This window comes from Schistocerca americana, chromosome 1, assembly GCF_021461395.2.
Source record: "Schistocerca americana isolate TAMUIC-IGC-003095 chromosome 1, iqSchAmer2.1, whole genome shotgun sequence".
Classification (NCBI taxonomy): domain Eukaryota; kingdom Metazoa; phylum Arthropoda; class Insecta; order Orthoptera; family Acrididae; genus Schistocerca; species Schistocerca americana.
The window spans coordinates 518,717,272-518,733,850 of NC_060119.1; positions in this window are offsets into that span (position 1 = coordinate 518,717,272).

Genomic DNA, 16,579 nt, shown 5'->3' on the forward strand with positions numbered 1-16,579 from the left:
AGGAGAATGCATATGGCCGCGCGGGGTAACCGCGCGGTCTAGGGGTCTTGTTACGATCCGCGCGGCTCCCTCCGTCGAAGGTTCGAGTCCTCCCTCCGCATGGTTGTGTGTATCGTCCTTAGAGCAAGTTAGTTTAAGCTAGATTAAGTGGTGTGTAAGCTTAGGGAACGATGACCTCAGCAGTTTGGTCCCGTAAGACCTTACCACAAATTTCCAAACTTAGAATGCATATCGAACGATTTGAAGAGGTATGACCACATGAAACTAATCGAAGGAAAGGCATATGACAAACTGAGAAACATTAGAAGACGCCTCAGTGTAGTCCAGCCATGGAGGGGATATTTCCAAACCGCTTGTTCTGTCCGATACTTCTCTCTCGCGCATTAGCCTGCAACACTTCTAAACTAAATTGATAGAGGAAAAAGGAAAGATTCAAAGAAGAGAAGCGAGCTTCGTCACAGGTTCATTTTGTAGCCATCGAAGGGTCACGGAGACTCTCAATTCCAGTGGAAGGAGCCACAAGACAGTGTGGTTTACTGTCAAAATTCAGAAAGCGTACGTTACTAGAAGGGGCAACCAATAATTGATTCATCCTATGTATATCTTACGAAAAGACCATGATGGTAAAAACAGAGAGATTTGTGTTCACACAGAGTCCTAACAACTATTGTTCTTTCCGTGCACTATTCGTATTTGGAACTTGAAAGGGGTTAGGCGGGGAGGGTGGGGAGGGGGGGGGGGGGGTGGAATGGGGGGCGGAGATGAACCATTGGGGTACGCAAAGTACCGTCCACCACACACCATCGGGTGGTAAGTATAAATGTAAGTTGCTCGTAAGGGGCAACACCACTTATTCAGTGAATATGAGATTGAGAAACGATCTTTATGTTGCGCATACATCCTTTGAAGAAATTAAAACACAAGCATTATCCTGACAGCTTCTATAAGCTTCCAAAGCTCTTAGAGACAAATGGCAAATATCCAAATCGTAATTAAACTTTAGTACTGGAAACTTATCGACAAGAAGGAAAAGCTGTTCGTTTAGGGTAAGGAGGTCGAACATTAGTAACATGTTAAACCGTTTGCCCAAAAGGGACTCGAACTTTGGTCCCCTGCCTTCCTCTGGTTGTGCCCTGCCAGCTGTCCTAGGAGACCAAATTTCAAATGTTTATATTCTGTGTTCAGTAGTCCTAGTGACGTTTTTCTCTTCATCTAAGCATTATACAAGTCATCGTTCTGATATACCCGACTTTCTCTCCAACAAATCCAGTGTCTCAGTTCTCGATCGACAACTCAGCCTGGCGTCGAATACAGAGGACGACAGAAGACACTGCTGCCAGGAGGAAGGAACTACCCTGCTCACCTTGTACAGCGTTGCTCAGAACTGCCAGAATCGAGCGGAAACCTTATGAAAACGACGAGAGATGCACTTAATTTCGTGCCGACAGAATTTTCGAGCAAACGATTTAGCCAGTAACGCATCCATGTAGAAACTGTATGAGCACGGCCATTGGAGCTTTCCTGTGCTACACATATATTCTGACGTACGACCCCAGATACACAGCTCGCAATTCGGAGCACGTCGCTCTTGATGAGTCAGACCTGGTCGAGGGCCGTCATTAAGATTTTACGACTGTGGTCGTTAACGGCGGGTAATTGCTGAATGCGCTCCGAAAACGCCACACTCGCCCTTCCGCTCGGCAAGGAAACAATTTTTTGTATGCTAAGCAGTCTGTGAAATGTGGAATAAATGTCAACAACGAATAAAGCTCAAAAATAAGTAAATTTACTGCCAGCAAGTGGTCCATGGCAAAGGAAAGAAAAAGTGAATTAAGAGTTCATTATTAGTAATGAGAAAATATCGTGTGAAGGTGTGCATTCCCTCTAAGATTTCGTATCCTGTCAACGGTGCGCTAACAAATACTGAGTACTAGCGTCAAATGTTAAATATTTCTCGACAAAGACAAGTATAGTCAGTATTTTAAACATAGCTGCACAACAGCAACGGTTCCACGTAATAAAAATATAAACAGCCGACCAGTTGCAATGGATAAAGAATTCTTTACCTAGGTTTCAACAAATTTAAATTTGTCTTCTTCAGAAGGTGGAAATTTTACATTAGTAAGGACTAATAGGGTTTGTCACGTTAATATAAATTAGTAGCATGTACTAATGTTGCCGACATTTGTAAAAACGGGGATGGTACATTAGTCCTTACTAATGTAAAATTGCCACCTTCTGAAGAAGACAAATTTGAATTTGTTGAAACCTAGGTAAAGAATTCTTTATCCATTGCAACTGGTCGGCTGTTTATAATTTTATTACAAGTATAGTCCTTATCAATGTGAGAACTGAACTTGGTAACCTGGCAACATACATAGGCAATCAAGAGCCAAGTGGAGGGGGCTGTTATTTTGCAGCACCAGAGCAGCGAACGATGAAAAAGAATCTGCTCGAACAGATAACGTTTCCACATAAACTGACGATCGGAAGGAGAGGAAGGATAATGTCGGTGAAAACGGGGGTGGAATGTGCTTCCAAGACGTTAAACGTATGCTCCGAAGATTGGAACTTCAACATCTTTTACAGAAAAGGAAAGAAGAGATGAAAAATGCGTAAACTCCAAAACTGTGCAAGAGGGGGCTATCTTCAATACTTCAACACAGTGGAATGCTATGTAAATACCAATTCACGGAAACGTCAAAACTTGGATCCTACAGACCTTGGATCAACAGTAGCAGCATCGAAGACTTACAGATGTAAAGAAACGGTAGCAAAGAGCTTCTTTTATCTGCAAACTGTTTTTTTTTTTTTTTTTTTTTTTTTTTTTTTTTTTTTTTTTTTTTTTTTTTTTGCAGCAGCGACATCAAATTCCGGGAGAGAATCGGTGCTCATACCAACCCATCCTAGACACCCCGTTATAGCGTTAACGCCGGGTGGTCAGTTGTCGTCCTTACAACATTCATGCACTTGGTGACGCTAGCGAACAAGCAGACGTAAGTGATCTGGCTGTACATTCCTCAATTAGCTGCCTATAGAGATAACAGCAGAGGTATTATGTGCATCACATGTAAACATCCCGCACATGCGAATACTACCATCATTGTCGGCCGCTGTGGCCGAGCGGTACTAGGCGCTTCAGTCCGGAGCCGCGCCGCGCTACGGTCGCGGGTTCGAATCCTGCCTCGGGCATGGATGTGTGTGATGTCCTTAGTTTAGTTAAGTTTAAGTAGTTCTAAGTCTCGGGGACTGATGACCTCCGATGTTAAGTCCCATAGTGCTTAGAGCCATTTGAACCACCATCATTGACTTTAACAATGCCTTGTTTCCAAGCAGGGATTTGTGATTTTAGACGTATCAAAGTACCGCAGATCTTACCTGTGACATTTTCTCGAGATTTGAAAGCCTATTGGTGGTGTAACTGTGTCTTTGTACCTCCGTGTTTCTTGAGACATAGAGAGGTGATGCATTCTATAACGGTTAGAGATAGGGTTGTTCAGAAAACTAGGTCGTTTTATTGGTTTTTTATGATTTTCCAAATTTGAAGAACGTTCTCCAGATTTAAGTCTGAATTATACTGAGTGTTTCAGGAGGAATAATAAATACGAAGTTTTAGAGGATAGTAGTGTAGACTAATTCGAAAAAAGTATTCGAAATAACACGTGCCCGATTTTTATTGTTTTTCTACACGTACTGTGTATCCACAGGATATGTGGCCTGTAATTGGAAAGCGACTTGGTGATCTCTCCGTCGGCAAAAGATTCCAGAATATTCCCCCATTCAGATCTCCTGGAGGGGACCGCTAAGGGGAAGGTGACCATGAGAAAAAGAATGAATAACCAACGAAAAACTAACGTTCTACTAGTCGGGATGTAGAATGTCAGAAATCTGGACGTGGTAGGGAAGGCAGAAAATCTGAAAAGAGAAATGCTAAGACTCAATCTAGATACAGTGGGTGTCAGGGAAGTGAAATGGAAGGAAGACACTGATTTCCAGTCAGAAGAGTATAGGGGAATATCAATAGCAGCAGAAATGGTGTAACCGGTGTAGGATTCGTTATGAGTAGGAAGAGAGTGAGTTACAATGAATAGGTTGTAACACCGAAATTGAAGATATCTTCGCTGTTTAATATCCGTTGACAGCTTGTAATATATTGCTCTTTCTGAATCTATAGGCTTCATTACCACAATCATATTGCATAATAGCCTGCAATAGTTAAAACCTATGGCAGACCTAGCTTGTCATCGTCCTCAGACATTACTGCCAATGTCCCTTTCCTTTCCATGCAATCACCGAGTGCCATAAAAATATAAAGATTGATTAACTATCTACTGCCAATTTTTTTTTTTTTTTGCTAATGATCGGTTTCAGTCTACATTTTTTTGCCCCAATAACTGCTAATTCATGAATTACATAACAAAGGCTTAACTAGTTTGTACTTTTGAATATTAACTTCACTAAAAATACAACACAAAATTATGGTGCGCAATTTCATTTATTCTTTATTTATCTTAGCAAGTGACTTCTGCTGACTTGGTGTGTATTTCATTGTTCGTATGTTAAAAGTAAATCAATTGCTCATTTGCTTAAAGTAAATTCAATTCAATCTTTCAATATTTAAAAGTAAATTGTTATTGTTTTACCAAATTTTGCATTACATTACGGGGAGGTTATTGGAAATCATTTTTTTACGTAACGAAGTTTCAGTTACGGTCATTTATTTGACCAGCTACTCCATTTAAATTTGCTTTCAAAATTCAGTATTTAAGCATAAGTACCTGCAAACTCAGTGCATTCTGATTCATTTATTTTCTCGTGCACTGTTGTGTTGTGGAAAAGCGTGACAACCTTATGTTGCTAGGCCAGTGATTATTTGCTTAATTTTCTTTGCCGTTACCTTTCTTAGGATTCTGGATATTCATTGTCCTAGTTTGTTGGTGATCGTTTAATCATCCCTTATTCTCTAATCAGTATTTTTTGTATTAAATATTACATGGTACCCATTTCCTCCCTTTGCGGCTCGTGAGAGATTGCACTAAATTACACCCATTTCAAAATCATTATCACGATTTAGATTAGGTTTGGAATAGGTTCTTCCTTCAGAAGTGTCTGTTGCACACTTTCCTCCTACTAACCAGTATTATTTTTCTTCGTTAATGATAGCCTTACTCATTCTCAAATTTCATTATACATACGAGATCACGGTCAATTATATCGCAATCCTATAGGCCGATTAGGAAGGGGGAGGTTGCAAGATCAGTGATAGGGCTGTTCTAATCAGAATCGACAGCAAACTAACACCAGCAACGATAGTTCAGACATACATGCCGACGTCGCCAGCCGAAGATGAACAGGTAGAGAAAGTATACCAGGACATTGAACGGGTAATTCAGTACGTAAAGGGATATGAAAACGTAATAGCCATGGGGAATTCAAATGCGTTTGTAAGGGAATGAGTAGAAGAAAGGATTACGCGAGAGTAAGGGCTTGATGAATGAGAGAGGAGAAATACTATAACTGAGTTCTGTAATAAATTTGAGCTAGCAATAGCGAATACTCTGTTCAAGAATCACAAGAGGAGGAGGTATACTTGGAAAAGGCCGGGAGATGCGGCAAGATTTCAGTTAGATTACGTCATGATCAATCAGCGATTCCGAAATCAGATACTGGATTGTAAGGTGTACCCAGGAGCAGACACAGGCTGAGATCACACTTTAGTAGTGATGAAGAGTAGGTTGAAGTTTCAGAGACTATTCAGGAAGAAGCACTGCGCAGAGAAGTGGGATACGGCAGTATAAATGATTGAAGAGATACACTTGAAGTTCTCTGATGCTATAAGTACTACGATTGTAAATAATTCAATAAGCAGTTCAGTTGAAGAGGAATGTACAGGGCAGTCACAGAATTCGCAAAAAAAAGACTAGGTATAAAGAAGGTAACTGCGAAGATACAACGAGTAACAGAAGAAATACTTCAGCTGATCGATGGAAGAAGGAAATACAAATATGTTCAGGAAATTCAGGAATACAGAAATACAATTCACTTAGGAATGAAATAAGTAGGAAGTGCAGGGAAGCTAAGACTGAATGGTTGAACGAAAAATGCGTAGAAATCGTAAAAGGATTGATTCAGCTTACAGAAAAATCAAAACAACCTTCGGTGAAAATAAAAGCAAACATGGTAACATTCGGAATGCAGTGAGAATTCCAAAAAAAAAATGGTTCAAATGGCTCTGAGCACTATGGGACTTAAAATCTGTTGTCATCAGTCCCCTAGAACTTAGAACTACTTAAACCTACCTAACCTAAGGACACCACACACATCCATGCCCGAGGCAGGATTCGAACCTGCGACCGTAACAGTCGCGCGGTTCCGGACTGAGCGCCTAGAACCGCTAGACCACCGCGGCCGGCTGAGAATTCCATTGGTAAATGCAGAGAAGAGAGTAGATGGGTGGAAAGACTACCCTGAAGGCCTCTATGAGGGGAAAGACTTGTCTGAAGACCTTATGGAAGAAGAAACGGGAGTAGATAAACAAGAGATAGGGGATCCAGTATTAGAATAAGAACTTAAAAAGAGTTTTGGGAGCCTTAAGATCGAATAAGGCAGAAGAGTTAGAAAAGTTTCCTTCAGAATTTCTGAAATCATTGGAGGAAGTGGCAACAAAACGGCTATTCACATTGTTGTGTAGAATATATGAGTCTCGCGATATACCATCAGAATTTCGGAGAAACGTCATTCACGGAATTCCGAAAATTGCAAGAGCCAAAAAGGACGAGAATTAACGCACAATCAGTTTAACAGCTCATGCATTCTAGTTGCTGGAAAGAATAAGATACAGAGGAATGGAAAAGAAAATTGAGGATGTCGCAGATGTCGATTAATTTTGGCTTTAGGAAAAGTAAAGGCACCAAATAGGCTTTTTTGTCGCTGCAGTTGATAATGGAAGCAAGACTATACATAGAGCAACACACGATTATAGGGTCTGTTGAACTGTAATTAGCGTTCGACAATGCCAAATGGTGCAAGATGTTCGAAATTCTGAGAAAAATAGGGGTACGCTGAAGGGAAAGACGGGTAATGTACAATATGTGCAAGAACCAAGAGAGAACAATAACGCTGAGGATCACGAACGAAGTACTCGGAATAAAAAGGGTATAAGACAAGGATGTAGTTTTTCGCTCCTGCTGTTCGGTCTATAAGTGGAAAAAAATTGGAGGTGAACGGATATCAATGATAGGATTCGCTAAAAAAATAGCAATTTTCTGTGAAAGTGAAGAAGAATTACGGGATGAATTGGAATGAGCAGTCTAAAGAGTACACTAAAGAGATTTAAAGTCATCGAAGAATGACAAAGGTAACGACAAATAGCAGAAACGAGAACAGCGAGTAACTTAACTTCGCGATTTATGATCATCAAGTAGATGAAGTTATGGAATTCTGCTATCTAGACTGCAGAATAACCCATGACAGACGGAGCAAGGAGGAGATCAAAAGCAGACTGTCACTGGAAAAAAGGGCATTGGGGAATGGCCAAGAGAAGTCTCCAAGTATCAAACGTAGGACTTAATTTTCAGGAAGTGATTTCTGAGAATGTACGTTTTGAGCCCAGCGTTGTATGGTAGTGAAACGTGATCCGTGAGAAAACCGGAACAGAAGAGAATCGAAGCATTTGAGATGTGGTGCAACAGAAGAATGTTGAAAATTAGATGGACTGATAAAGTGAGGATGAAGAGGTTCTCCCGAGAATCGGCGAGGAAAGGAACGTACGGAATACATTGATAAGAAGAAAGGACAGAATGGTAGGACATCTCTTAAGATATCACGGAATAACTCCTATGGTACCAATAGAAGCCGTAGAAGGTAAGAACTGTACAGGAAGGCAGTGATCGGAACAGGTGCAACAAATAATTGAGGACGCTGGTTGAAAGTGCGACTCTGAAATGAAGAGGTTGGCACAGGAGCAGAACTCGTGGTAGGTTTCATCAATCCAGTCAAAAGCCTGATGACAAAAAATAAAAAAATGCGATACAGTTGTTAGAAAGTAACCCAAACTAATATTCGTAGAAGGTATTAGGCAAGGCAAAGGACTGAACACTTTATTTTCAAAATCTACCTTCTCCTTCAACGCACTTTCGTGTTGTCTCGACAGCATTTCTCATGTTTATCTTTTCTTTGTAGACTTCGCCTTCAATCAGCTCCACAGGTAAAAATCTAAAGAAATATATCCGGGGACATCGGTGACCAAGAAACGTGACAATTTCTGGCCATCCATCTTCCGGCTAAAATGACGTGTCGCCTGAATGTCCAGGTATCCTGTCATGCTAGAAGACGGTAGTCATCCTTATAGCCAAAAGAATCTCTTCCAGTAAGACTGAAAGCTCGTTTTCAAGAAAGTCCAGATTACTGGGCCCTGTAAGCCGATGCGGTTACGCAACAGGCCCAGTCAACAGATGGTATAAAATACCGCGCTACACATTTACAGCGAAGCGTTCTAGAAGAAAATTATGTTCTCTAATACATGTGGGTTTTTATCGGACTGCTGATGTGAGTTTAGAGTGTCACTGATACCGCTACGAGTGAAAGTGGCTACACCAGTAAAAGTATTACCGGGTGTACTCAATGATTTACAATAAGCCAGCGACAAAATTTCAATCATCTACTGTCATCTCCTTGTCGAACGTGTTGAATGGGTTGTAAATAAGGATACTGGCTATACGTAAGTAATAAAAATGGAGATTGCTATGTAGCAATCGAAGATTAGAGTCTTAAAGTGTACGGAAGTAATTTTATTCAGCAAAATAAAGAGACATTTGTTGCATAAAGTAACCAAAAAATGATGCACCGTTTACAAATGTTGCAAGAGCGGAAAAATTGCATCAAAAGGACATGTCGAAATCCCTTATGAAAGAGTTATGCAATTAATAGAAAACAAATTCAGCACAAGAATTCATTTTCTCTGCTATAAAAGTACTTCAAAAGATCGATGCTTTGTTCTTAAACAATGTTGTAGATTTTATTCAGAACTTTATTAGGAAAAGACTGGAATATAGAAGAAAAGGTTTTAATTAAATCCACAACATTCAAGTATAGCGTCTGCTTGTAGGATGCGAAGGTCTCAGGTTCGACACTTCGTCCGTGTTGGAATTTTCACACGTCGCTTACCTTTTTCTTACCTCCGGCAATGTTTGTTAATGCGAAAAATATGATCTGGAGTCCACTTTAAGCTGTCAAGTCCACATACAGCTGGCCGGTTAAGTCACGTCAAAGGTCGGAGGAATGCAATGGCTCACTATCGCCAGTAGGACTACGCCCGGTAAACCACTCTAGTGCTTAAACCAGTATTTAATTTACTCGAAAGCAGTGGTGTCTCAAGTTAAAATAAATGCATCTTGGAACTTCACTCTGAGGCAGAAACGCTTGTATAGTGTAGTAAAGAGACACACCCGTCACTCCCGATCGCAGCTCGGTACGCACGCCCGTGCGCCTAGCACGAGCCGCGCTGCCCGGCGCCGTCTGTTATTCAGGCAGCGCATCTCTGACCTGACGTGAATACCAACTCAGTAGGAATAAAAATTCCGAGCCCAGTTTCCTTTGTCAAACGTTTTATTTGGAGTCGCAGTGCGCTGCGTGGCACACGCATAGTGTCTGTGCCCACCACGCCTAGGACAGTGGTTGGAGGTTCTTGACCAACAGTGAGCAAGCGTCATCGTCGCCTCTGTGAAGTTGTCATCGTACACATTTTAGTAGCTACTTAAAAACGATAGGCGTGGCAAATCTAGAAGGTCTCATCCGAGGGTTGAGACATATCATACAATCAGGCAATTATGAGCCTAGATTTGAAATGACTGTCAGGGTGGCTGTCTATTCTTGGACAGAGATCTAGGCCTGCCACTGATCTGTTTATCGCCTCAGATTTGTTTCGTCTGTCATCGTTTGTACCATTACTACCTTCCGACATCTGATGCCATCAAACTCTGTCTCCAACATTTTCCTTGACGATTCCCGTCTTCAACTGACTGAGTCCTCTGTCGTCAACAGCCTGATCTCTAGCCTCCATCGTCCCTTATTGTTACGTCGTAGACATTTTTCATCGCCTTATCACTCGATGCCTTAACCCACGCCAGATACCGCCATAATCAGCGAAGGATCTTCTTACTACAACGATACTGTTCTTCCTTCACTCACTCTTCCCCGCTGTTCCTTCTTTCCCACCCAGCAGGATGGTCCCCCTTTTTTGACTGAATTCATCGGTCATTTCTTTGCCATCTTGCTTAAGACCAATGAGTGCTGCAGCTTCACTACCTACTCCATTATCTCTGGAACAGCTACCGACAAATCAGCACCAGGCTCATCTGTCCCAGCGAATTGACGCATGGTGCAGGGAGTCGCAATTGAATATCAATGTAGACAAGTGTAATGTGCTGCGAATACATAGAAAGAAAGATCCCTTATCATTTAGCTACAATATAGCAGGTCAGCAACTGGAAGCAGTTAAATCTATAAATTATCTGGGAGTAGGCATTAGCAGTGATTTACAATGGAATGATCATATAAAGTTGATCGTCGGTAAAGCAGGTGCCAGACTGAGATTCGTTGGAAGAATTCTAAGGAAATGCAATCCGAAAACAATGGAAGTAAGTTACAGTACACTTGTTCACCCACTGCTTGAATACTGCTCAGCAGTGTGGGATCGGTACCAGATAGGGTTGATAGAAGAGATAGAGAAGATCCAACGGAGAGCAGCGCGCTTCGTTACAGGTTCATTTAGTAATCGCGAAAGCGTTACGGAGATGATAGATAAACTCCACTGGAAGACTCTGCAGGAGAGACGCTCAGTAGCTCGGTACGGGCTTTTGTTGAAGTTTAGAGAACATACCTTCACCGAGGAGTCAAGCAGTGTATTGCTCCCTCCTACGTATATCTCGCGAAGAGACCATGAGGATAAAATCAGAGAGATTAGAGCCCACACAGAGGCATACCGACAATCCTTTTTTCCACGAACAATACGAGACTGGAATAGAAGGGAGAACCGATAGAGGTACTCAAGGTACCCTCCGCCAAACACCGACAGGTGGCTTGCGCAGTATGGATGTAGCTGTAGATGTAGTGTCATCTGCATGATCTTCTGTATCTCATTATCACATCAGTCCCAGCGGCACCGTCAGCTGCACCTGTTTCATCGCACCGGCCGTATCAAATGTCCTATTCTAACAATAGATTAACAGAGCACCTTGACGTCTCGCTTCGCTCACCATCCAGTCAACATCCACACAAAACATCCCAAAACGTACGATATTTACCGTCTCAAATGCCGTATCTTTCATTATAAACACTTACCAATCCTCAGCATAATGCGTCACAGAAATACAGACATTATAATGGTTTCAAATACGATATCCCCTGCTTTGCAGAACTCCACGTCACACCTTTTAACTTTCACATATCCTTGATCGGTCTTGGTATTCCCACGCCCCAAAAACTAAAACATCTGCAATGCCTACCAACTCTCACTATTGGACCTTGAGACCATCGCAAAAGAGGATGATTGTAAATTTAGCTCAGACAGGACTGCCAGATGTGTAAAGCTCTCAGCACCAGGAACTGCTCCAACTGCATCTATCTCATGTAAACTGAAGGGAGAGGAGAGAGAAAGGAAAGGAAAGGGGAAGGAATTAAGCTGGACTTAGAACTACTTAACTTAACTAACCTAAGGACATCACACACAGCCATGCCCGAAGCAGGATTCGAACCTGCGACCGTAGCAGCAGCGCGGTTCCCGACTGAAGTGCCTAGAACCAGGTGCTGCATTGGGACTTTATGCGGAACCAGTGGCGACGAGTGAAAATATGTGCAGGACCGGGACCCGAACCCAGGATCTCCCGCTTACTAGGCAAACGTGAGAACTATGTCGGTAGCTACTTAGAATCAGAATAATTAATCATTAACAATTTAATCACCAATGGAACCCTGAACTAGCAGGGTAACTACCGCTGCATGAAGCGTCTTATAAGTCAAGATTGTAAATTATCCATGACCTCCTCAAACAGTATTTACACCAGCTATTCCTAACATTTTGTAGCATCCGTATCACACATTTCTCGCGTCAAAACGTAAGACAAGCTCCTTCCTTCCCTACTAAATCTGAACTTCTCGCCTTCATCCACCCAGCTGATGTAACATTCACCCTATCAGCTCTCTATGTCCCATCTTCGTCACAGAAGATTCTGTCTTGCCAGCACTATTGTACAAAATACCCTCACCTAAGACCACCCCGACATTCTGCAACAAATTACAGAGGCTATTCATCCCGTGTTTTCTCTTATTGCTTCCAAAACAATTTTAATTTCATATTTCCTGGAACTGACACCCTTGTACAGTTTCCCCTTCATCTACGCCAACACAAACTCTCTCTCCTGTGGCGCCTCGAGCCGGCCGCTGTGGCCGAGCGTTTCTAGGCGCTTCAGTCGGGAACCGCGCTGCTGCTGCGGTCGCAGGTTCAAATCCTGCCTCGGGCATGGATGTGTGTGATGTGCTTAGGGGTTTTATAAGTTTAACGTATGTATCTCTGTATCTGTCTGTGGCATCGTAGCTCACAAAAACGAAAGGTCAAAGTGGTTCTCAGCTATGCTCTCTCTTCAGAAGTTTGAATTTCATCAGCTAATCAGCTAAATTAATTAAAAATTTATCCGCTAGCGCTCCCTTCTGATATTGTTGTTGTTGTGGTCTTCAGTCCTGAGACTGGTTTGATGCAGCTCTCCATGCTACTCTATCCTGTGCAAGCTTCTTCATCTCCCAGTACCTACTGCAACCTACATCCTTCTGAATCTGCTTAGTGTATTCATCTCTTGGTCTCCCTCTACGATTTTTACCCTCCACGCTGCCCTCCAATGCTAAATTTGTGATCCCTTGATGCCTCAAAACATGTCCTACCAACCGATCCCTTCTTCTAGTCAAGTTGTGCCACAAACTTCTCTTCTCCCCAATCCTATTCAATATCTCCTCATTAGTTACGTGATCCACCCACCTTATCTTCAGCATTCTTCTGTAGCACCACATTTCGAGAGCTTCTATTCTCTTCTTGTCCAAACTAGGTATCGTCCATGTTTCACTTCCATCATTTAATCATACAGTAGAGCTGCATGTCCTCGGGAAAAATTACGGCTGTAGTTTCCCCTTGCTTTCAGCCGTTCGCAGTACCAGCACAGCAAGGCCGTTTTGGTTAATGTTACAAGGCCAGATCAGTCAATCATCCAGACTGTTGCCCCTGCAACTACTGAAAAGGCTGCTGCCCCTCTTCAGGAACCACATGTTTGTCTGGCCTCTCAACAGATACCCCTCCGTTGTGGTTGCACCTACGGTACGGCCATCTGTATCGCTGAGGCACGCAAGCCTCCCCACCAACGGCAAGGTCCATGGTTCATGGGGGGGGGGGGGGGGGGGCCTTCTGATATACTGTGCGTAATACAAACAAGCTACATCAAGTTACGTAGTACTAGATTGTAGAGCTTGGAAAGATATAATCTCCTGGCAACATGTACGTACTTTTACGGTAGATGAACAAAGATGATTTTTGCCTTCTGATGTAGCTCGTTTCAGCACCTACAAAGCAGTAAAAGTGTGTGTGAGGTAACGGGCGAATTGTGACGGCCTGAAAATATTCGAAGTTGGCGTGGCCGCACGGGCCGCTCGGCCAACAGGGGCCCGGCAGCAAACACGTGGTGGCGAACGTTAGCAGGACGAGAGGGGTAGCCCCAGCGCATGGTACACCCGCGTGGCTGGGAATTCCGCTGTGACGAGGACGGTGCTTCGTGTCGGTGAAGGAGATGTCTATGACGGGAAGCGCGGCAGTTCCGGAGAGGACACGAGGCAGTACGGGAGAGGACACGATGGAGCAGTTTGCGCGTGGTCGCGGAGAACAGAAATATTTCGGAGTGCCGACCCCTGCTCTTGTGTGATTTACGTGGTCTGCAGTGAAGACGTAGTGTGCGTTTAGAAGTGAATTTCTCGAGAGCTTTGTTGTTGTTCATAACTAATTAGGTGCAGTAGGAATCTACTGTTTCCCTATTATTCAACTTATATTTTATTTAATAGCTGGACCATGGACACCAATAAGTGTTTTGCAGAAATACACAGCATTATCAAAAGTACTTCTACTATCATACTCATCTTTTAAAGTCGTTAAGATAGTACCTGCAGATTTTATTTAATTGCAATCTTTCGTTTATAAATATATGTTATTTTCATAATTCGCATTTGCCGAGTGATAGAAAACTTCGACTATTCGATTCATGTGTGTATTCTTATCGTATACTGTAGACTAAGCAGTATTTGGTCTGTAATGCGGCAACTACGTATCCCAGCCCCTAGACAACGAAACCAGCCAAAACTTTTAATATTTCAACGTTGAGTCGGAGGGTACGTAATTGAGGGCCACCACATTTCATTTCATATTTATTTTTGAAAGCCCGCAGGTGTGACTCACATGCAAAACACAAACACATGCTATCTCATATTCTTTTGCAATTCTTTTTGAGATCTAAATTTCGGTGCTAAAACAAATGAGTTTGCCCTAATAGTTTAGGCAGCCTATTGCAAGAGAGCGCAATGGCATCCCACTTTCTTCCAGCTCGATTTAGAATTATCGCCTCTGCTTGTTGCTTATATCACCTACATTAGGTAAATATATACTAAGACATAGTCAATGAATGTACGTATGTGTGACGTAAAAAAAGAAACACGTAAATCGCATGATTGAAAAAGATCTCGCTCCACAATTACGTGTAGCGGTGGAATGGCGTTTGTACCGTGTGTACTAGCAAAATACAAAGTTTAGAGAGCGTGAAAGAAAACTTAATTTAAAAATTTAATATAGCCCTATACAAAAAAACTCTAAAAAACATGTACTGCCTGTTTCAGTTTAATATAAGAACGAATATTTTGAAGCAAGCGTCATTGCGTCGGGGGACCACAAAATAAGTAAAATAAAAACAGAATACATACAAAATTCATAAAGTATGGAATGTAGATACATGTAAGCTACCTAGGCAACATAGATGAATATCGAAACACTAATATTTAATCGTTGAGTCTCAGTTAATTTACTTTGAAAAATTAGCAATTTAGACACAGCTGTCAACGACGCCTGCCCTCCCGCGATTGCCAGTTCGGGCCGCCGCACCTGATCATTCCCCACGCGCCGTATACCGTGCTCGCGATTTAGTGAAGCGTGAGGCAGTACGCTATCATCGCTTCACTGCGGGACAACGCTTCGTAAGATAAATTAATGGATGGAACTAAGTTGGTACGTAATTACGTAAAAACATGAAATAAATATTTACTATCAAAAACAGTCTTGATCACAATTTATTTATTACGGTGACTGGTTTCGACCACTACTGTGGTCATCTTCAGACCATTGAATAAGAACCTCCTCCTTGAATAAGAACCTCATTGAATAAGAACCTTACTCATTGGTCTGAAGATGACCACAGTAGTGGTCGAAACCAGTCACCGTAATAAATAGTGATCAAGATTGTTTTTGATAGTAAACATCCAGACTGATGCGCCTAGAACCGCTCTGCCACAACGGCCGGCCATTAACAGTCGCAGCCTGAATGTAATTCTCTGTACTTGTTTAGAGAAATTATGAACTGTTCCTCTCTTTCAACGTCAAATACGTTGTACGTAACTGGTTAAAATACAAAAATCGACAGAAAAGCTACTGCAGGATTCGAGAAACTTTTCTCAACTGATGATCATCGTAAACAGATGTTAACTATTTGTCCAAACAAACAAGTCGCACTGACCAAATTGCTATCATTTAGCACAAATCACCACGTGCGGTTCGAATGCTGAAGGGGAAATGGTACGAAACTTCATTGTAGTTGTATAATCACTGGATTTACCGTTAGTTTATTTCTGTGTACAGGAGCATGTAATTATGAGCATGAACATTGATATGTAAGTCCTTATAAGAGGGCTGGAATTTTGACAGTGGCAACTATTTATTTACAACTTAAAACAAAATAGATAAATGTTTAAAGTTTTACTCGTTTTCACATCGGCTGGTGGCAGCCTGTGTTCCTAAAACGAACAACTCAGAGAATGAAGCGCTGACACTTTCTGCAGGTCCCGCCCATCATTTTGCGGGACAATAGCCGGGCGCTTATGTCGTAACTTGTGACCGATTTGTTCGATCGATGAGGCTGGTAAGTGCTGTACGACTGACCACACTCCCCCAACTTAAACCTTTGTGACTTCAGCTTGATTTCTAAATTTAACGAAGCTCTTCATGGCGTTCGCTTCAGAACAGTTACAGAGACTCGTCGACCAGTAGACAGCTATCAACACAACTGCTGCTGCTATGGGTATCCCACAACTTCCACATCGCTGGCAAAGTTAATACACAATGCTGATGACTACTTTGAAGAACAATAAAACATTGAAACACGTATCTGTCCAGTATAAGTCATAAATAAATGGTTTCCAACCCTCGCAGTTTCAATATTTTACCGCTCTGGAGAGGAGTACTGATGGCAGCTGCAGAGAAAAGAAGAATGAAGTGTTATACCACTTC